The sequence below is a fragment of the Vombatus ursinus genome, unplaced genomic scaffold (genome assembly GCF_900497805.2).
Source record: "Vombatus ursinus unplaced genomic scaffold, bare-nosed wombat genome assembly UNPS02014810.1, whole genome shotgun sequence".
Lineage (NCBI taxonomy): Eukaryota > Metazoa > Chordata > Mammalia > Diprotodontia > Vombatidae > Vombatus > Vombatus ursinus.
Window position 1 is genome coordinate 38078475 of NW_020954588.1, and position 23704 is coordinate 38102178.

Genomic DNA, 23704 nt, shown 5'->3' on the forward strand with positions numbered 1-23704 from the left:
AAGACTAGAAAACTAAAAATTCCCTGCTTGTTTTCATTTATTTCATGGGGGTTGTAGCTGTGTTGCTATTGTTTCTCCTTACTTGCTGATTTTGGCCTAGAGACTTTGATTTTAATTGGGGTAGGGAACTCTAGGTAAGGCAACTGCCTCTACCATTGAAAATCAGCACCTGTTCTGATCTTCAGAAGGGACAATTATATCAGCAGATCACCTGATGATTTGAGAGCTTAGGTTGGTTCTACAGACAGGTTTGGAATATATCTTGTTAACATTACAATGTTCATCTAACTGGGAATGGAGTTGCCATCATTTGTCCCTACGAGGGGAAGTGCTTCAATCTTATCAAGGATTATATATCAGGAGACCATCTCCTATGAAAGCAATATCTATTCTGCCTGTGTCACTTAACCCTTTGAGAAAACAGCAACTCAGACTTTTGTTACCACTGAATGCCATGGCAGGTTGAGGCAACTAACAATATGAAGCCCCTGTCCCGCTACCTACTGTGCCCATTGCTGTTATGTGTCCCACAGCTGCATTGAAAGAAAGGAAAAATAGCGAAACCCCACAGACAGGTGACTAAGTGATTTGAATGTACAGTAAGCCAAGCATTTCTTTTCCCCACACAGACACTAGGAAAATTAATAAAGCATTTCTCCAGCTATTTTTGACATGGAACACTTTCAGACTTTAGGTAAACTAATGGAGCTGTAAATTCTGGTTTAAAGATGCTGAGGAATGGAAGATGTAAAGGAAAAGATGGTGGGGGAGGGTATTATAGAGCACATTTTTATAAAAAGTAAGCCTGTTTTTCCATACCAAATATAGGATTGTGTGTATATACATATGTATAGGATGTATATGCATATATGCATGGATATGTAAATGTATGCATACTTGCATATGCATATATATATTGTATATATTTAGGTATACACACACATTTGATATTTTACAGAGAAGGTATTTCTAGCATTAATTCAATTTAATACACTTTTATAAAGCACCGACTATGTTTCAAGCACTGTGCTAAACACTGGGTACAAATTAAAAAAAAAAGAAAAAGAAAGACAGTTCCTGCCTTCAAAGAACTTACAATCTGTTAGGGAAAGACGACACAGAAAAGGAAGCTGGAAAGGTAAAGGAGGAGGCCAGGGGATACCCAATGTGGAGAGCATTCCATGGAGTTCAAATCAAAGATGGCTGCAGATGGAATGTGGAGAGGGAAATCCAAATCCTGCCCTAGAGAAAGGAAAGCTTTGGGAGGAAATTAGCACTTTAGTCCTCCAACTGAAGGGGAGATGATATAGGATAATTGGTTTTTTTTCTTTTCTCATCATATGCATATTTAGATTATGCAGAATTCAGAGACTCTGTGGAACATTTGCTCAGAAGAGATGGATATGGCACCCTGGATAGATGGATGGACTCAGACTGGAATCCCAGCTTAGACTCTTAACTAATTGTATGACTCAGGGCAAGTCATTTAAACTTTCTGAATCTCAGTTGTCTCATGTGTACAATGGGGTGATAATAACAGATTACAGAGCTGCTATCAGGATACAATGCACTAATAAATGTGAATAATTTTATAGACATTAAAGTACTATAGAAATGCCAGCTCATTACTATATCTAGATCTCTGTGAAAATGAATAGCACCAGCAGGTGCATTGATTTATAAAGTGTTTTCAAAGTTCCAACTAAAAAATATGTCTAGCAGTGACTCTACCTATAAGAATATATGAAATAGTCATTTGACTCTAAAATGCCCATATTCTGCCCTGGGCACCATGAACTTGAGAATAGAAGGATAGTTGTCAGTGTGACAAAATAATTTTGAGAGACATAGGTTCTGGGTAATTAATCATTTTATTAATAAGGCCAAGTTATGAATAAAAGGATGGTTATTTGGTTGTCTCTCTTAAGTCAAAGACAATCATGGCAGAAGGCCAACAGTTCACATACCCTTCAAAGAGTAGGTGTTTCTGAGGGGGCAATCAACTCTAATTGGACAATACAATGGATGGTCAGCTATATTAAAATGAAGGCCTGAGAGTGACATCATGTCACCCTTGGACAGAGAAACTTTTCTGTACTAGACCACCCACAGCTTTGACCTATTTATTCAAAGAATACATACCCCACCCAAGCCTGAGCAGAACACAATAGGTAGGGTCTTGAACAAGAAAGTTAGTCCAATCTCATTATCAGCAATGTCCTTCAACAGACTGAACTTTGAAAATCAGGGACTTTGGAAGAAAGAGAGAGTTCTGAATCTCCTCAAAATATTGGTTATTAATAATCATTTTTCTCATTAGCAAGCTCCTTGAAAACAGGGATTGTTTCATTTATTGCACTTGTATACTTAGTGCCTAGAACATTGCTTGGTACATAGTAGGCATTTAATAAATGCTTACTGATGGGGCAGCTAGTGGTGCAATGGATAGAGCACCGACTCTGAAGCCAGGAGGACCTGAGTTCAAATCCAGCCTCAGACCAAACACTTGACACTTACTGGCTGTATGAACCTGGGCAAGTCACTTAACTGCAATTACCTAAAAGTAAAAAAAATGCTTACTGATTGATTGCTAAAACCTGAGAGAACCTGAATTTCTAAAGATTATTGTATAACCAGATGTTGATTCTTTCTTAGTAAAAAACACAAAACTGGGGAAGAACCAACATATGAAGTCAATCAGTCAAACATTGATTAAGTTCCTATTATGTTATAGATATTGTGCTAAGCATGGAGAAACAAAGCCAAAAGATAGTTTCTACCCTCAAAAAACTTATTATAATGAGGAAGCAAAACATACAAACACCCAGGTACAATCAGGCTATATAAAATACCTCCCCCCCCCCCCCCAAAAAAAAAGAAAGAGAGAAAGAAAAAGAAACAGAAAAAGAAAAATCCAGACAACTGCCCAAAATTTTATTATGTCAGCAGAATAAGGGACAAATATGCTACTTCCCTTGCTGAAGACTTCTTTGTCTCAGAAGTCAGATGAAACAACATTCCTGTGAACTAATTCTGAACAACAAGAGCCATTTAGCAAAGTGAAATCAAGGAACATTGAAAAAAAGTCACCATGGTATATCAGGTTCCTAGGTTTTAGAAAGACAGCCAAGCATGGTAAGTTCTGGTCTAGCAATCAGGAAGATTTGGGTTCAAGTCTTACCACTAACACATAGTGCTTGTGCGATGTAGGGCAAGTGACTTCATTACTCAGTGATATAAAACTCTCTACAATAGTAAGTGGTACAGTTGGTAGAAATCTGTTAAGAACAGAATGAGTTTCCTCACTGGGAGTTCCTTATACATATATCATAGCTCTAATCTCTCACATTAAAAAAAAAAAAAAACAAAGATTTGTGAGAAAGATGGAAAGGAATTTAAATATCAGCTAATTTCATAAACTTAGAATCTTAAATCTAAGGTTTAGCAGCTCTTTCAAGGGCAAAATAGTGGAGCTTGAATTTGAACTCTAGCCCTTTTATGTATTTTTCTGTACCACAAATGCCTTTTTCCGCATTAACTTGAGAAAAGGACAGAAACTCCTTAGCTAGAGAAACTAGCAACCTTAACTTCACTGTAACTCAGGAGTGGCACATGGAGTCTCATTAAATGTAAATCTCAGACTTCAGGAAAGCAAAATTCAAAAAGTTTAGAGAAATAATAGTCTTGGTCCCATATTCAGGACTCTAAAAGGAAAGCTGGTTCAAAAGAAACTCATGAATGTCAGGATTTGAGAAATAACATACAAAAATGAAGCAAGGAGGAGCATGTTTTTAAAAGGACGAATGCAAAAGAGGGTCATGGTCTCACAAGAATGAGACAGGAAGGCAAAAGGCCAGAATCAACTATTGGCTTGTGAAAAATGCTAAGAATCATAGAAAGAGATTTCTATACCCAAGGTCCAGAAAGGGTTATGCCTGCACCTTGATACAGTGCGGAACAATGGTAACAAAAGGAACAAATACACAATATTATATCTCTTCTATCTTTTTTTTTTAAGAATAATATATAGAATTTATTTAATGAAAGGAATAAATGAAATGCATGTCAAAGAAGAGGGTTTAATTCTGTTGGCCCAGAAGAATTTTATCAGAGTTCTGAAAAGACTTTCAGATGACATTACTGGACCACAGTGGGCAATCATTAAGGAATCAGCGAATGGGATGAAAAGGGGAATGCCAGGAGACTGGACAGAGGGGAAAAAGGTCTCTGTTAAAAAAAAAAAGGAGGGAAAAGAAAATTCTGAAAATATAAATGCCATAAAATATAAAATATATAAAATATGAAAGTCACAAAAAATGTATAGTGAGATGGCACTGTATTTGGCATCAAAAAACCAGGGCCCAAATCCTGGGTCACTTTGGTGACCTTGGGTTAGTCACTCAACTTCTCCCTTACCTAACAAATGATGGGATTATATTTATTGCACTCCAACCTCTCATCCAGCTCTATATTTATGATCATCCTGTTTGACATCATACCCCATGATATTTTAGAGCATACCATTGAATGGATAGTTGCTGAAGGACATATAAGCACTAATGATTCATCAGGGTTCACTCATTAGTCTAACCTAATTTCTTCTGCCCTGGGATTGGCTCCTTTGACTGAAGGTCAGAGCTATGGGTCCTGGGGTGTCTTTTGAAAGATGGGTCACAGCATCACTTTTTTCTCCTTTTCTACCACAAGCTACTAGGTTCTGGGACATCTTTGGACTTTACTCTCCCATTGCTTTTTGGCTTCTTTTTGAATATTGTCTTTTCCCATCAAATTGTAATCTTCTTGATGTCAGAGACAGTTGTTTCTTTATTTGCTTGTTTCTTTTTTTGTTTGTTTTTGTATCTCCAGGATTCAGCACAGTGCCTGGAACATTGTAGTTGCTTAAGAAATTTTATTGATGTTTGATTCTTTTTTTTTTGCTTTTGCTTTTTGGTGAGGCAATCATAGTTAAGTGACTTGCCTAGCTTGTAAGTGTCAAGTGGCTGAAGCTGGATTTGAACTAAAGTCCTCCTTACTCCAAGGTCAGAGCTCTATCCACAGCACCCCCAATTGCCCCAGACTGTTTGATTCTTTAGGAGGGCTTATATATCAGGGTTGTGTCATAGAGCCAGTATATCTACAAGCCAAATGATTTTTGACAATATTTCATGACATCCTAAAGGACAAGATCAAGAATGGGAACTAGGTGATTTATAACTTATGTGGATTTTTAGATTTGGAAGGTCCCTTAGCATTCTCCTATTTCAAACCCTAGCCACACCAAAAATCATCTCTACAATACCTCAGACAAGTGGCCACCTGACCTGTGTGTGAGCCCATTCACTAACTTGGGAAGTCACTATTTTGAGTGACAACTCGTTTTATTTTCTTATGAATAATAATAGCTAACACTTACATAATGCCTTAAGGTTTGCAAAGCACTGACAATATTATCTCCTTTCATCCTCCTGACAACCTTGGGAGTTAGGTGGTATTATTATCCCTCTTTAGCAGACAGGAAATTGAGGCAAACAGTGCTTAAATGATTTGGTCAAGGTCACACAGCTAGTGTCTGAGATCAATTTGAGCTGCAATCTTTCTGACTCAAAATCTTTTGTTCTATCCACTTTCCAACTAGATGGTTATGAACCCTATTGTTAAGACAGTTTCCTTTCTATTGATTTAAAATGTGCCTCCAAGAAATTTCTATATGATTCCTGATTCTGGCCACAAAGTAAAGGAAAAAAAATGGTTAAATGCATCTCCTATAAGACATCCCACACATTTGAAGTCAACTATCATGTCAAACCTTCCTGTCCTTCTACCCAATCACCAGTTTCTTCAAGTTATATCACAGTCATATGTTACATTTGGTGACACAGCTTCTCATTTACTTGCCTCTGCATTCACTTTCACTTAAAATGTCACACTCAGAATTGAACGCAGCATTCCAGATGTGCTCCAGCTATTGAAGAATAGAACTGGACCATCACACCTCTTGTCTAAACAGTATGCTATTATTAAAGTATTGCCAGATGTTTTCCATAGTACCTCTGCACTAAAATGAGTTGCAATTCTGTGATCTAATATATCTCTGTTATGATAAATCTTCACCTAACCTTCATTTTAAGCTGAGGATAAATTCTGCAGTAAAATTCTATTTCAAAATCACTTCCACTTAACTTTAGAGATGAGAGAGCTTTCTAACCTTTTACTTTAAATTGAATAAAAAATGTTAAACCATATATCTACACCAACCTAGCCCTAGAACTATTGATTGTCTTTAAACCATAACCAGTTTAATTTCTTCCTCTATGACCTTCTGTAATCATTTCATCTTTTTTTCCCCTTCCTAAAAGGGTAACCTTTGAGGTGTCTATATGTTATGGACAGTTTATATTGGGAATCATGTCAAAATGATGCTTTATTCTAGAAGAGTTTAGTTCTTGCCTCTCTATTTTAAGATGTTGAAACTTTTAGCAGGGGTGTATTTCATGCTGTAAATCTGGCACAAATTCCAAGATCCCTGAAATCTTTGCAGTTATCAAGCTCTATGGATGCTTGAGTGAATATGGGGCAAGGGGGAAGAGTCATATTCTGAGCCCAGCTCATGAAGATTTCTAGCCCAAAGAGTTAGTTTTGGCATTTTTCCATGCCCCCGCCCCACAAGGATTTGATTAAATTTAGGGGAAAGTTCAAGCTTGTATAGGCATTTGATCAGATAGACTGGTCATATCTGTGACCTAGGAGTACCATTGAATGAACACCATGGAGGGCAACATCAGCCTAATGATTTTTCAGTGTAAGTGTCCAAATTTCCTTATTGTTGTTCAATTGTAGTATGGGGCTGTTATGCCAGAGGAAAAAGAGGAAACTTGGAATGAGACAAAGCTAATGTAAATTAGTTGATTCACAATGAATCTCCATGAGTTGTAACCCTTGATTGAAAACATACTCTCCCTTCAACTTAATCTGACTTAATCACGATTAATGTATTCAAAGGTATTAGAATAGCCACTTTCTACTTATCTGTATGCTCTTGTATTTATAAGAAGGTTAGAAAGTCTTCCTTGAAATGTGTTTTAATGTATATGTGACAATTTATGTGACATATAATGGACAACAAATATATAACAGCTAATGATAAAACAATAAAAATTACATTCATATAATATTTCAAGGTTTACATTTATACTTTCTGCATTAAAAGGAACTGTTGTATATTAGAAAGGATGCTGGAATTGGAGTTGGGACCTCTGGGTTTTGTTCTCAGGTCAGACACTAACTCATATGCTTTGTAATCTCAGAAAAGTCACTTCAATTTTCAAGACCTCTGTTTTGTAATCAACAAGTGTTGTGACAGGTCTCAGAGACCCTTTCCAACATTGCCAACCTGTGATTCTATTTCAATCCACTGGAACTAAGTATTTTGAAGTCTGTAAAAATCAGAGGTTGTGTCTTCCAGCAAGATTTTGGTTCATTTTAATAAAGGCTGTGACATCTTCAAGATGACTTTATTCCATTGACTTCCTTTCTCTAGGTCTTAGTCCTCATCTCTAAAATGAAAGTTTTCAATTAGAATGTCTCATGAGGTTTCATCAAGTTCCAACATTCTTATATGGTAATGGAATTAAAAACCTTCCAGCCTGAAAGCTCTTCTAATATATCTCCACCTCCCTGGTTAAACAAGTAGCTATGAGGACCATAAACAGAATATCTTCTCTCTCCATGAATATCACCTCCTGTTAGAGTTACCTCATTTTCAACAGATGGATAATGTAATTTACTTCTTTCAAATCATCTGGAACTGTTGCTATTGGCATAATGATTTTGCTTATATATTTATGAACTTGTAAATCATTAATCACTAACTACATCCTGCTTTTTGTCTTCATTAGAATGATTCCCCTTGATGCTCTCCTCTAACCTGAACGTTTATACCTGAGAATACAATAGAAATGATTAAAGAAGCAATGACTTGTGAGCCATGTAGCCGTATCAAGAGCTGCTGGCCTTCCTACAGTTCATTTACTTTAAAATACTGATATAAAATGGCTCGTTAATCAATAAATAATAATATGGTAAGTAGGTTTTTTTTTGAAAACCAGGAATGTGTTTGATTGTGAGCCCATAATGATTTTCATCAATAAATTATGTTTTTTCACATACTTAACTACATGTAGATGGTAAGAATTATCACATTGTATGTCCAAATATTCTGTTCTAACTTTCAAGTATTTAAAAATTAATGGTGGACTAGTGAACAATGAGCATTGACAAGGGAAAAATGGATAGTACAATGGATAGAGCATGGGACTTGGAGTTAGAAAGATCTGAAATATAGAAAGATCTATATTATCTATGTGACTCGGGACTAGTCACTTATCTTCTCTGGACCTCAGTTTCCCCATCTATAAAATGAGGTTGAACTCAAGGTTCTCTAGGGTCCCTTTCTGGTCTAATTTATTATCCTATAACATGAGATTTGAGTTTGGAAATTCATACATTTATTAAGCACCTACTACATGAAAAACACACAGAGAGCGTGGTGATAGGTACAAAGTAAAGTACAAAGTTTAGATAGGAAACCACCCCTGACTACATAAAGCTGACAGGAGAATAATAAAACAACAACACTGATAATTCTGATATTGGCCACTATGTGACATCTGGGATGGATAGGATTTACCAACTAAAGGGTTGAGGAAAAGCTTTGGAAAGAAGGTACTACTTGACTTGGGCTTTAAAGAATGTGCAGTAATTCCATAGAGAGAGGCAAGGGATAGCATCACAGGTTTAAGACCTAGAAGAATCAATGGCATGGAAGTAGAAATATTACACATCTGTCTTTGAACCTTTGTTCATTTCCACTTTGTGGCCAATTACTAAAAAGGCAAAAAAAAAATCAGGGATAGAGATAATAATTGAAGATGGGTTCCTCACTTCTATCCTTAGCCTGTCCTCATATCATTAATTTCTGCTGAATTCTTCAAGAATATGCTGTCCATAGTACTATGGTGATAGAATACACCTAGGGCTCTGATTCTGATCTAGACCACAGAAGATTCTCTTTACTCTTCAGATCTAGCTATTTTTCATGAATAGATTCTCAGTGGACTCTACTGATTAGTTTTCCTCCTCTATCATGTAAATAGCTAAGCACCAACTTGGAACAAAGCTAGCCCACAGCAAATATAAAAAAAACAATAATTGGAGATTTTTATGTCATGGTATCTGGGTGGCATGAGCTTGATGTAGTCATATGAACCTTTCTCATTTTAAGGATCAAGTGCCTATAGACAGTGTCATTAATAGACTATAATTATGAATTATTTTGGTAACTATGACAAGTAGTACAAAGGTCTTTAGTTAGCACAGTGATTGCAAATGAGATAGCACATTTTCTACAAAAAAACAACTCAATGTCTAGAATCCAAAGTTCCACTAGTATATGTCACTTTACCATGGAAGTGATCCCTTAAACTGTGAAGACTCTGCCAATGGAAAATACTCTTTGGCAGATCCTATCAAGCTGGAAAAATCATTTTTGAGTATGAACCTGGTCTTGGAGTATAGTATAAGAATTGCTAATAAAAGTTTGATTGAAGGTCATTGCTACAGGATATGTTTATTTTTCCTTAAAAATATGGAAAGTGACTTAAAATTATATATTAAATCATGGAATGGTTGTAATATTCATTTATAGATAGCTTACCCTCACCAATAAAATCACTGCCTTGTGAAGTACAACTAGATCCTAATTAATACAAATAATGAACCCTATGACATAGTAACATTATTAGTATTCCCAATGCATATTTCCATCAAGTTGGAACCAATTACCATATTATACATAATAATAACTCTGAATAGTGAAAATTTGAATGCTTGCAACCTCTTCATGAGATTTGTTCTTTGCACCAATTAGGACAAAAATATACTAGAAACTAGTAGATATAGCCCCTTGTTCTTACATAGATTATTAAAAAAAAATAATTTCAGTACATGGAAATAGAATCATTTGCTTAAATATTGAGAAACACAGCTTGCCATCAACATTATTCACACTTCTTCTATACCTTAATAGATGAGATACATAAAAAAAAATGAGTTGCTATGGGTGAGAAATCCATCACCCTTCATCCAATAGGATGAACTCCTTTGAAATCAACTACAGTGTACCACCATGAAGGGCATATTTGGATCCCTTCCATGTCAATAGTACCTTGAGAGCGTATATTCTAGTGGCAGAACCTTTAACAATCCAAGGTAACCTCAATGGCATGATAAGGCTTTGGAAGAGGAATGCGATGGTGGCAAAATGAATTAAAATCATAGACTTGCATGGAGTGTAGTCCAGGTATGTTGTCATACCCTCCTCCTCAATGGAAAAACCAACCATTCCAGGGTATGCAGGTGCAGCTAGACCAGTGAAGAATAAGACATTTAAAACTCTAGTCACTTTGAAAACAAGAGCAAAGATGTACAAAAGCATAATCTTTTTGAAACATTTTAAACTCAATTATGTATATATGTATGTATTGTAAATACAGGGCTTGAAGTGATTAACATATCACATTAACATATGTATTTTATTAGCACATATGTTGTATATGTATGTCTCTTGATATTATTGAGCACAATTTTTATCTAAAATTGTATTTGTCCATTCTGGCAGTATGCAGATGGACCTTGTCATTTGAAAACTGGTCATCTTCTACTCATGGACTTTAACAACAAACCATAAATATAATGGCTACTAAAACAGATTTCTAAACCCCCTTTGGTGTAAGTGCAGAGAATTTTGAGCTCTTTTTATCATAGCTAATTTGAACACTTATAAGATTACTCAGATATAATTGGTAGAGATCACTGAAAAATAATAAACTAAATCATTGCAAATATTTCCCTATCAGATAACTTTTTACATTATAATTTATTACTAAAGTATTACTATTGTTGTTATCAACACTTCAATTGGGCTCGAATGGCCTGTAAACAATATTACTATATTTCTTCTTTCCATGTTTAGCTTTCTAAACTCTTACATTTGAAAAAGACCATGACAGTCAATTTGTCTAATCTCTACCTGAAGCATGATTCCCTTCTCTGATAAGCAAGTAATGGGCCTCCAGCCTCCTCCTCTAGATTTACAGATAAAGAGTTCACAGCTTTCCATGAGAGCCTATTCCTTTTCTGGATAGTCCTAATTGCTGAGTTCAATCTTCCGAGGTATTTTCCTTTTTTTTTTTTGTTAGAGAGGCAATTGGGGTTAAGTGACTTGCCCAGAGTCACACAGTTGGGAAGTATTATGTGTCTGAGGCTGGAACTGAAGTCAGGTCCTCCTGACTCCAGGGCCAGTGCTCTATCCACTACACCATCTAGCTACTCCCCAAAGTCTTTTCCTAAAGCTTCCCAAAGAAGGTACCGATGATGAGATTCTGGGCAAGGATTATTGACTTAAACTACTTAACCCTTTGTGACAACTTTTAAAGATTGAAGAAAGGCATATAGAGAGATAATAATTCAAGAAATGATTTGAAAAAACAAATCCAGGACATAATAACCATGTGGTCTACTAATTTCTTTAAAATGTCTAATAGATATTGGATTTCTTATTGTTTTCCATAGGAAGTTATATCAAAACCACACTTTTAAATTAAAATAATATATTTATATCTGTGCATTATGTGTAACTGGATGTATCTTTTTTTGTAAATGTGAATTTCATTCTAAATTATTCTAAGAGAATCTGAATTTACATCAATGTTACATTTTTTTTTCTTTCTGATCCTCAGTTTTTAGACATTATAATTAAACTACTCTGAACTTGATTCCATTTGCCTATGTTTGGTTTGCAGTGGTTTTTATTTAAGGCCCTAAATATAAAAGAAATCATAAGCAATACAAATGTAATTTTACAGGCTGATAGTCTTCTGGGTGGTTCAATGCTGACAAATGGGGAAAAATAGTTTCTAAGCCATTGAAAACTGTGTGCAGTGTATGAAATAGCTTTCAGCTAAGTGCTATTTGATTTACTAATGTCTTTAGTGCTAAATTTTGTTAATATACATTTATAAACTCAAGTATTAGATCATATCTTTTCAGCCTTTTTCAGTATAATCAGATGGTGATTGGCCTATATTCTGTCATAAAATAAAAATGGACAATTTGGGATATCACAACAGAACAGGTGAAAGTATCCTAAATCATTTTATCACAGCCCTGTTAGCTAGTCTATGCCTGTAGCCTGAATGAAATTAGGTTAAATACTAAAAACATCAGGCAGCGGGCAAGAATTTTAATAAATCCTTGCATCGGATTCATTGAAGTAGAAAGGTCCTGAAAAATCAGCAAACATTTTTAAGAACTTATGTATAAAAAAAAATTTAATTTACAGAGATGAACAGTACATAATCTTATCTAGCCTACAATCAAGTTAGAGAGATAAGATGTAGAAACATAACTTTAATTCAAATATCCTGTGTTTAAGAAATTTACAATATAATACTAAGAGATTCCAGTGGGTATGGCTTCTGGTCATCAGGATAATGGATGACTTTTTGGAATAGGTAGCATTTGAACTAGATATGGAAGCACAAGGGAATTTTGATAGCCAAAATTGAAGGTGGAGTACAGTTTCAAATCTGTGGAACAATGAAAAGTTTGAAAATATTGGATGTGTTTGTGGAAAAGTGACTAATTCAGATTGTTAAGAACCTATAAGTCAAATGGTAGGATGTGAAAGGCCTAGGAAGATAATTTTGAGTGAGATTAAACATCACATTAAGATTATCAGACTTTTCTTTAGAGAAATAGGGATCCATTGAAGATTTTGAGGCAGTGAAATTATAACAGGCATATCCCTTGAGGATATTAACAAAAGAAGGTCAGAATGCGGAGGCCCAAACATGGCTAAGAAGTGACAGAAATGGTCCTAGGTAGTGAGACCTTCATGATTTGGGGAATAAAAAGGAGACAGATTTGAAACACATTATAAAGAATCAATTGTGCTTGTCAATTTATTGGATGGAGAAAGTGTTCCAAAGGCAGAGTAAAAAGATACTGAAATTGTGAATTATGATGTCATAAGTCATTATTAAGAGAAATTAAGAAGTAAAGAAGAGATTCAGATATTGATCTTTATTGGAATTCTTCCAAATGGTTACAGTCAAAGTCAATAGATCATCCAAATAGAGTAGATATCAAAGTAGTTAAGGTCATCAAAGTATAAGAAAAAGATAGAAGAAAGAGGGCTAAGGATAAAACCTCAGGGAACATCAACATTTGGGGAGTGTGGGGAGAAACAGAAAGTCAGACAACAAGCATTTATTAGGCACTTACTATTTACCAGGTGTTGTTCTAAGAACTCGGAATATATATTCAATAAAAAAAAAAGACAGACCCCCTGCCTTGGAGGAGCTCATATTTTGATAGTAGAAGACAATACTTAAAAAGAAGCTGAAGTTAGGTGGGGGGGGGGGGGCCCTAGTACTGAGGGAATGATGGAGAAGTCCTGTCTGCAGGCTGTTGAAAATAAAGAAGACTAACCTGGGTGGTCCTCTTAAATGGAGATTCTGGGAGGAGTTCTCCACTCTGAGTGGATATAGAGTAAAGGGTATTTCTGAGGTGTGTATTCCAGAGCTGAAGTGATCTTCTGGGACACAAGGGAGGAGACAGAAAAGAGAACTTCCAGACATCAGAGAACAAGGAGAATTCAATAAAGGAAAGGAAGGAATGAGGAAAAACAAGAAGGAAGTGGTCAACATGTTAAATGTCTTAGAGCAAGGCAGAATAGAAACTGGAAACCAGTAGCCTTAATTTGCTGTCATTTTCTGAGTACAAAGCATCCTTAAGTTTGGAAAAGATAAGAATAGAACCTGAACATGAGAGGAATTCTCTGATGAGGAAATGTCTCCCAATTCAAGTAGACACTCTGCAATGTAGATAGTCATAGAGTGTTACCTAGAGCACAACTTTTAAGTAACTAGCCCAGGTTCGCATAGCTAGTTTGTATGACAGGCAGCACCTGAATGCATCTTCTTGTCTCCGAGACCAACTTTCTATTAACTATGTAAAGATTTCTTTTAATTTGATCAAATATCTTCATGTTAATAGATGTTTAGCATACTTTAACAATTAAAATAATTATATTTATTGTGTCCACTATTTTGTCTGTGCTATGATGAGCTAATTGTACTTTTATAAATTTGACAGAGGCTGTTAATAAGGTTTGGAATCAATGGGATGCCATTGGAAATCATAAATAAAAAAGTTGATCATATTTTGGATTATTAGTTCATTCCAGCTTATGACTCAGCATTAGAGTTACTTTGACTTGTATTGTTCCTCAAGGAAGCAGGTTAAATACAGCAATATAGAAAGCTCATTTGTACCTCATTAGTTTGTTGACTGAGAATTTTGGTAATCTAAAAGTCTTATTAACTGGAGAATAGAAGAAACAGGAGGCAACAAACCCATTAAGATGCCACTGAAATGGCCCAAAGTAATGAGGGCCTCATCTAGCACAGTGGCATTGGGAATAAAAAGAAGACAGATTTGAAACACATTATAGACAAAAAGTCAATTGAGCTTGAGAATTTATTGGAGGTGGCAGGTAAACAAAAAGTAGAGTAAAAGATGACACTAGGATTTTGAGTGAAAACAATCTGACTAGTTATCTTAAGGGGTTGGATTTTAATAACAACAATCACTCCGAATCTTTATTATATTCATTTGTTAAAGAAAACTTGCTTGCTAGGTTGGAAAAAAAGATACCCTAAACTGGTTGATAAAAGTGATTTTGGTCCTGAAACACATAATTTTCTGCTCATGTTGATAACATCTTTAATTACCAGCTGCTGTAAATGATCTTATCATCATTAACTGCCAAAGCAGAGAATGGTGCATCTCTTATTACCCCCTGTTTTCAAATAGTCCACCTGTTTTTAATTAGTGAAACTACCAAAGCCTACCTACAGTGAGACTATTTAAGTGAGATGCTGCAGTTGCTAAAGCCATCAATTCAGATCATTGCAACCAGTCACTTGGTTTATGTTAAAATCATATCAATAGCCTGGGTTATAATGTTAGACAAATAGGTAGAGAGATGGGTAGATAGATAGATAGATAGATAGATTTTATATGGATCCTCTGATGTGTTGTTCTTGTTGTTTAGTTATGTTTGACTCATCGTGACCCCATTTGGGGTTTTCTTGGCAAAGATACTAAAGTAGTTTGCCATTTCTTTCTCCAGCTCATTTTACAGAAGAGGAAACTGAGGTAAATAGAGTTAAGTGAATTGCCCAGGGTAACACACCCCTAGTCAATATCTGAGGCCAGATTTGAACTCAGTAAGTCTTCCTAGAGTCTTCCTGACTCCAGGTCTCACATTCTATCCACTGCACCACCTAGCCGCCCTAGTCTCCCTTGATACATCAAAATAAAAGAATTGCTAGAAACATGTACCTATGACTGGAATTTGATTTACTCTTTACCAGTGCAGAATTAATCAAATTGACAATCTTTTAATAACTATCAACAAACTGATTATTCCTAATAAAAAATTTCAGTAGAAATCACTGTTCTTTCAAGGATTTGTGACTTCACTGATGTAGGTATTTACTCAGCTAAAATCCATTAGAAGTCTTCTGCATTTGGGGAGAGAATGTTCTTGAATTGTGGCTAAAAGCTCATCATTACATAGCCATGAACCAGCTAGCCTCTCCAGACTTAGCTATAAAGTAGTGGTCATCAAACTACAGACAGACAGTTCACCAACAGGCTTGTATGCAAAGTCTATCTTGCTTGTATAGGACGTGCCACAACTCATGCCCTATTGGCAAAACATTTGGGAATCTGGGACCATGTACGTGGCAAAAAATGTGGGAATAGAAACATAGTGGCAAATGTCAACAGAAAACTGTAAACAATAATCAGATTTAACCATTTCTGCTATTTTTTTTAATCTTCTGTATTCTTAATCCATGGAATTTTCATCCCCGAATCAGTCCAGAAAGACATTCCAGTATTTACACAATACAGATTTATAACAGATAATAGCAAGAAGAAATGAGGTCAGATTTTGGTTATATAGAAATAGAGAATCTCAAAGATTAGATACATGAAAACAGAAAAGTAACAGAAGCACCTAAGAATTATTGATTTTGAACTAGAAGGAGCTCTAGAGGTTCTCTATTCCAACCCCCTCAATTTAAAAATGAGAAAACTGAGGCTCAATGTGAGGAACTTCCTCAATTTTACACAGGTAGAAAATTGCATAAACAGAATTTGAACTCAGAGTGAAAAGGGTGAAATCAGGAAGCATAGTGAAGAGACTGTGGATCTGAGCATTTGGCAGTGATAAATGTTCAGTTAAGAAGGTATTAGGCATGCCACTTTCTATTTCAGAAAATTTCTATGATCCTCTTCACTTTCCACTTTCACTGATTCACAGCCACTGACTTCTAAGCATTTAATCTGGGGAAATAGGAATGGAGACATGGACTAAAAACATATTGAGGTTTTTAAATGTTGGCTTTTTATCCATCTCCTTTCCTCCAGATCACTTTTATGAAATCTTCTTTGGAACATGATTTGACAACTTCTGATCTATTCCAACCTCATGGTCCATGTCTATACCCCATGTTTGGTTATTACATCCATTTCCATTGCCCATATTTATTATTTGGATTTAGAGTCATTGGTGTTCACTGGTCTGTTTAGTTGGGATATCTTCTCACCTCATCCAGGATTAGAAAATATCCATTTTCAGGGTGAACACACTGCAAACAAGCTATTTTGTTTCAGACCAGATGGAAAGTAAGGAGAAGAAATGGTTCTTCAAATATTACAAAGACTTGACCCTCAGTGGCCTTTAACTAATAAAGCTAGTGGTTTGTGCAGCCGCTTCAGCAAACTTGGCCTGGTTCATTTAGCACGGGGGAAATCTCCAAGCTTAAGCATGGATGTCCCCTGACTGTCTGGTCACTATGACCTTTAGTGCTCTGAAAAGATTTGCATCTTTTCTCTTCCTGTAAAACAAAAGACCATGGCAACCACTACATAAAAACGGGAAAAGTAAAGAGCCACAAAAGAATCTCCTAACACTTAAAATTACATGCGAGGATAAAGATAAGTTAGGCTGAAACATATTTTTTTAAGTTTCAAAGTTCATCAGTCCAATGGACTTTGGCTTTTAATACTAAAGCTGAAATTAGATGATCATTGACCGATCATCATTTTTGTCTATAGGATTCAAGGAACAGAGCATCCTCTAATAAAAGTACTCAGGAGTTCCCTTTATTTTAAATGCTTTTCTCTGTGATAACACTGGTGAATCACCATGCAAATTCATGTGATTAGTGCTCTATTATCGAGTCTTTACTTAAAGTAAGGCCCTGGGGATGCAGTGGATTTCTCATTCTTGTTTCCTAAAGGTAGCAAGTTAATATTGACAGATGAACTGGGGACCTTTTTTGTAGAAAAATAAGACTACGAATAGAACAATGGGAAAAAACCTAAATTAAGAGAAGGGTAGAGGCTACTATTTTTTATTGTTTCTTTTAGCTTTATTCTTTCATTTCTAGTGAAATGCACTATAAATAAGTTATTCAGCAGGGGAAATAGTGTAAGGAAAGTGTAAGTGTAAGTGTAAAGTGTAAAGGAAAAAGTTTTAGAGAAAGAAATGACCAACAAAAACAGCAAAAGAATTGTTCACATGGTAGAAAATAAGAGATAAATGACAGATAGCCTTGATGCTCCACTGGGGAACTCACGATGATAAGGAAACTCAAGAAAGTATATTAGTATGTCTGGTGGACTCTCTATTATGTAATTATGGGAGGACATGGAAAAGAGTAGCTCAGGACAACTAAGCATGGATACATTTGATCTGTAACATTAAATCACATATATATCAATGACATCATATACCCACAACAATATTGAAATACTGGAGAATAGTTTCTATTCTGAGATAAAACCACATTTTGTGTATTCGTTTATGTGATTGCAGATGTTATGTTCCTTTTCCATAACTAGTGTTACACTTACCTTATCACTGTGTATGTCTGTATTATGTATCTGTGTGATTCATGATGAATTTTACTCTTCCAATGAATATCTTCTTTAGAGTAGATTATCTTTTCCAGAGTTCTTAGTCTAAACTCATGTCAAATAAATGATTTCTTCCTAGAGGAGGAAAAAACAAACAAACAAAAAAAGAAGACATCTTCCAATGGCAGGAAGAAAAGACTTTGGTTCAAACAGAACAGAAACATACTGGTTCTTACTGGACTTTTTGCTCCTCTCTGTTTTTCTCCCATTTACCTAATAAAGACCTTGTTTCCATGTGATTGTCTAATGCCTTTGAGGAGACAGCACCTGGAGAAAAGAAAACTGAGGCTCCATCTGGATGAAAGGAAGCAGTATATGGAAGAACTGGCAAAGGAGACAGCTGTTATTCCATCAAACACACATGTCTTCTCACTTACAGGGAGCCTTGGAATGTCAAGGTACCTTTTACATTCCTCCTGATTCCTGGATTCTCATATACTTGGCAAGTGTGAAGGATTCATTATCAGCAAGGATTCCTGTAAGTCACCTTGGAGCATTCTATTTAATTATTCCATGTATCCAGAGGTAAATGTAACCCTCAAATGGACTATTGCCATTAAGTCCTATATATCGTAAAGAATGCCAACTACATCTGCTGCTATTTAAAATGGAAAGAGGAATTCAAATATTTGAGATCAGATTAGAAAGTTGGAGGAACGAGAAATTCCTAGCAAGGTAAAGAAAGGGGTATTGTGCATCTTTATATTGAAACAGTTACCCTGGGGTAATTCTACCTCAAGATGGAACAACCTTTATGTAAACAAGGGGTCCAGTGGAGGATAGCAGTTCCAAGAAAGATTAAAGGAGACACCTTTAATGAGTTTGCTCAAAATCCAGAAAGAAGCAAAAGTGCTCATAATAAGAATATTTGTTCCAACTTATGGATGTGTTATTCTACCACTTTTGGGAAAATGGAATAAGTGCACTATTTCTGTCCTCCCTTTGATTGTATATCTGAGCATAAAATAGTGAGTTTTTAGGGAAGCAGGCCAAAAAAAGGGCTAAAAAGCATGAATTAAAAAGAAAATGAAATGTTATCTACACCTTATTAAAAATCACTTATCAAAATGTGTCTCTCTTGTCATGTGTAATCATGAGGTGGGGCAATTGTAGGTCTGGAGCAGCGACTGAATTAACCAACTTTCACCTATAGTTGGTTTTACAATAGGAGAAAGGCTTTCAAATTAGTGGAAAAGAGCAAGAATTCACATGTCAGAAAACTCCCTGAGCTGGTGTTATATGGAAGGCATTGCTCCATCTATTCTCCCCCTTCCTGCTCTATATGACACAGTGTATTTTGTGGATTATCTACTCTTTTAGATAAGGCCTTTGTCTGATTCAATTCAATAAGTGTTTATTTAGCACTGAGTATGTGTCAGGCCAGGACTCCTACAAGAGGCAGCAGAGAATAGAAAATAGAGAACTGACTTTGAAGATGAGGTTCATGCCCCACTTTTAACACCTACTGGCTATATGACCCTGGTCAAATCACTCAGTCTCTCAGTGGCCAATCCACTTTTGAACCACTGTATATTGCAGAGAAGATGTCAACCAGGATTGGCACAGTGAGTTTCTTCCCCTGGGAGCTCCCCATACTTAAATCATTGATGCTTTCATTTTTCCTATATGCTAGGCTCTATGTTAGCCACTGGTTTTACAAAGACAAAAAATAAGCCTTCTTTTACCTCTATGAGCTTCCATTTTACTGGAGTGTGGACATGGGTCCAACAAAGACATGAGGAGAATGCAATATGAATTGGGGAAAGGAGACCGATAGACACAAGAATTCAAGACTTCATATAAAAGGTAGAACCTCATTTGCAGCTTGAAAAAAATTCAAGCTATTGAGAGGTGGAGATGAAAAGCAAGTGGATTCCAGGTATGTGAATATATGGAGGTGAGGGCCAGACTGTCCAATTTGAGTACAGGCTTCCTGGAAAATGGAAGTCATAGAGAATGAGTATGAAATTATGTCACTGAAGATTCAGGAAAGTTGTATATTACTATTGTGTATCAGGATAGTAATTCCTGTGACTGAGGAAGTTTGTTTGACAGGTCAGCATGAGTCAGGAAGATGGCAGGTGAAACTGGGAACAAGAAAACCAAATGTGAGGATATTTCGATAGTCATTAATAATTATGGTAGTGGCTATGTGGATAGTATGATCAGGGACAGACTTAGAAGGCATAAGCAACAAGAATTTACAAATGATTGCAGGTGGAGGATGAAGGAGAAGGAGGAGTTAAGGCTGATTTTGATATTGTGAACTTGGGAGATTAGAAGAATGGTGGTGTCCTCAACAGAAATGAGAGTCTTTGAAGAAGGGGAAGGGGTTACAGAAGAAGACAATGATTTCTTTGGAGGCTGAGTAGGAATATTCAGATACAGCTGGAGTCCATGAGAAAGATTAGGGCTAGATATCAAAATCTGAGAGTTATTTGCATAGAAATGATAGCTGGGAGAACATGTAATTATAAAGAATGAGTACAATGGGGGCAGCTAAGTGGCACAGTGGATAGAGCACCGGCTCTGGATTCAGGAGGACCTGAGTTCAAATCTGGCCTCAGACACATAACATTTACTGGCTATGTGACCCTGGGCTAGTCACTTAACCTCATTGCCTAGCCAAAAAACAAAACAAAACAAAACAAAGTCAGTCACAGTTGCAGGGCAGGAAAGAGTGTCTGTGGTCACTCACAGTTCAGAGTACAGGCTAGGAGAGTAATAAACACACATCTCCCTAGATCATATTACCTTGGAAGAACTGAAAACTTACAGGTCCCAAGAATTATCTCTGAAAACAGCTGCACACACACACACACACACACACACACACACACACACACACACTCATACACTTATACAACTTAAAGCTTAGGACACTGCCCTTTCCACTCCAGAAGCAGAGCCCCATTTTAGAATAGAGTTAAACATCTTAAAAGTCAAGAAATAGGCTTGGAAAAAATGAGCAAATATTAGAAAAAGATCCTGACTGTAGAAAGTTACTAGCTGACAGAGAAAATTAAAGCACAAACTCAGAAGAAAACAACAAAGTCAAAACTGCCACATTCAAAGCCTCTAAGAAAATAGCAACTTAAGAAACAGAATAGGACAAATGGAAAAGATATAAAAAATTCATTGAAGAGAAGTACTCCTTAAAAAGGAGAAATAGTCAAGTGGAAAAGGAAGTACAAAAGCTGATTGATGAAAAAAAATCCTTAAAAATTAAAATTGGGCAAGTGGAAGCTAATGATTTTATGAGACATTGAGACAGTAAAATAGAATCAAAAGAATAAAAAAATAGAAAAATGTGAAATATCTTATTGGAAAAACAACTGAACTGGAAAAATGGATCCAGGAGAGATAATTTAAGAGTTATTGGACTACCTGAAAGCTATGATAAAAAAAAAGAGTATCTGCACATCATATTTCAAGAAATTATCAAGTAAAACTGCCTTGATATTCCAGAATCAGAGGGTAAAATAGAGATTGAAAAAATCTGCCCATCCCCACCTGAAGGATATCCCAAAATGAAAACTCCCAGAAATATTGCAGCCAAATTCCGGAGTTCCTAGGTCCAGGAAAAAAAATATTGTAAGCAACCAAAAAGAAACAATTCATGCATCATGGAGTGACAGTCAGGATCATACAAGATGTAGCAGTTCCTGCATTAAAGAATCAGAGTGCTTGGAATATGATATTCTAGAGGGCAAAAGATCTAGGATTACCACCAAGAATTACCTACCCAGAAAAATTGAGTATAATCCTTCAGGTGAAAAATGGACATTCAATGAAACAGATAATTTTCAAGCATTCTGGATGAAAAGATCATAGCTAAATAGAATATTTGACTTTCATATATAAGGCTCAAGAGAAGCCTAAAAAAGTAAACAGGAAAGAGAAATCATAAGGGATTCAAAAAATTTAAAGTGTAAAAATCCCAACATGAGAAAATGATACTTTTAACTTCTAAAAGCTTTGTCATTGTTAGGGTAGTTAGAAGGAGATTGAGGGAACAGGTGAGAGTTGAATGTGATTAGATAACTGTCTAAAAAATTAAGGCATGAGAGAGGAATGCACTAGAAGAAGGGGGAAGGGAGAGGTACAATGGGGTAAATTATCTGACATAAAAGAGATGTGAAAGAGCTTTTACAATGGAAGGGGAGGTGGGGGAGAAGATGTGAACCTTACTCCCATCAGAATTGGCTTAAAGAGGGAATAACGTACACACTCAGTTGGGTATAGAAATCTATCTTACCATACAGGAAAGTAGGAGGGGCAGGTAATAAGAGAAGGACTGGGGAGGAGATGGGGGGCTGATATAAACAAGGATGGATTGGGGAAGGGAAAAGTCAAAAGCAAAATGCTTTTGAGAATGGATGGGGTGAAAAGAGAGAGTAGGAGAAATAGGAAGAAAATAAGATGCAGGGAAATACATAGTAATCATAAATGTGAAAAAAAAAGCTTACACCAAGTTTCTCTGATAAAGATCTTATTTCTCAAATATATAGAGAAATGAGTCAAATTTGAAGAAATAAGAGTCATTCTTCAATTGATAAATGATCAAAGGATATGAAGAGGCAATTTTCAGATAAGGTAATCAAAGTTATCTATAGTCATATGAAAAATGCTCTAAATCACTATTGATTAGAGAAATGAAAATTAAAACTCTGATCTAATACCCCATACCTATCAGATTGGCCAATATGACAGAAAAGGAAAATGACCAAAAAAATGACAAATGTTGAAAGGAATATGAGAAAATTGAGACACTAATGCACTGTTGAAGTGGTATCCTGATTCAGCTATTCCGTAGGGCAATTTAAAACTATGCCCAAAGGGCTATAAAATCATGCATACCCTTTCACCAAGCAATAGCACTACTAGGTCTGTGTACCAAAGAGATAAAAAAAGAAAAGAAAGGAAAAGAAAATAAAGGAAAAGAACAGAAAAAGGACCTATATGTATAAAATATTTATAGCAGTTCTTTTAGTGGTGGCAAAGAATTAGAAATTGAGGGAATGTTCATCAATTGGGGAATGGCTGAACAAATTGTATATGATTGTGATAGAATACTATTATTCTATAAGAGATGATGAGCAAGATACTCTCAGAAAACCTGAAAGCCTTACATGAACTGATGCAAAGTGAAACAAGCAAAACCAGAACATTGTATACAGTAACAACTGTATGGTATGATGACTTAACTATTCTCAGTAATACAATCATCCAAAACAATTCTGAAGGACTTAAGATCAAAAATGCTATTTATCCCCAGAGAAAGAGCTGATGGAGTCTGAATGTATATCAAAGCATATTTTTTCTTTGCTTTATTTTTCTTGTTTTTTTTTCTGTGTTTTCTTTCACAACATGGCTAACATGGAAATATGCTTTGCATGAGTGCACATATATTATCCAGATCAAATTTTTTTCCTTCTCAATGAGGGGGGAGGAGAAGGAGGGAGGGAGAGAATTTGAACTCTTTTTTTAAAGTACTAAAATTGTTTTTATGTATAATTGGGGAAATAAAAAATTAAATTAAAAAAAGAAAAAGAAAGATCTATGTCATGGAAGTCAGTGAGCCAATAAG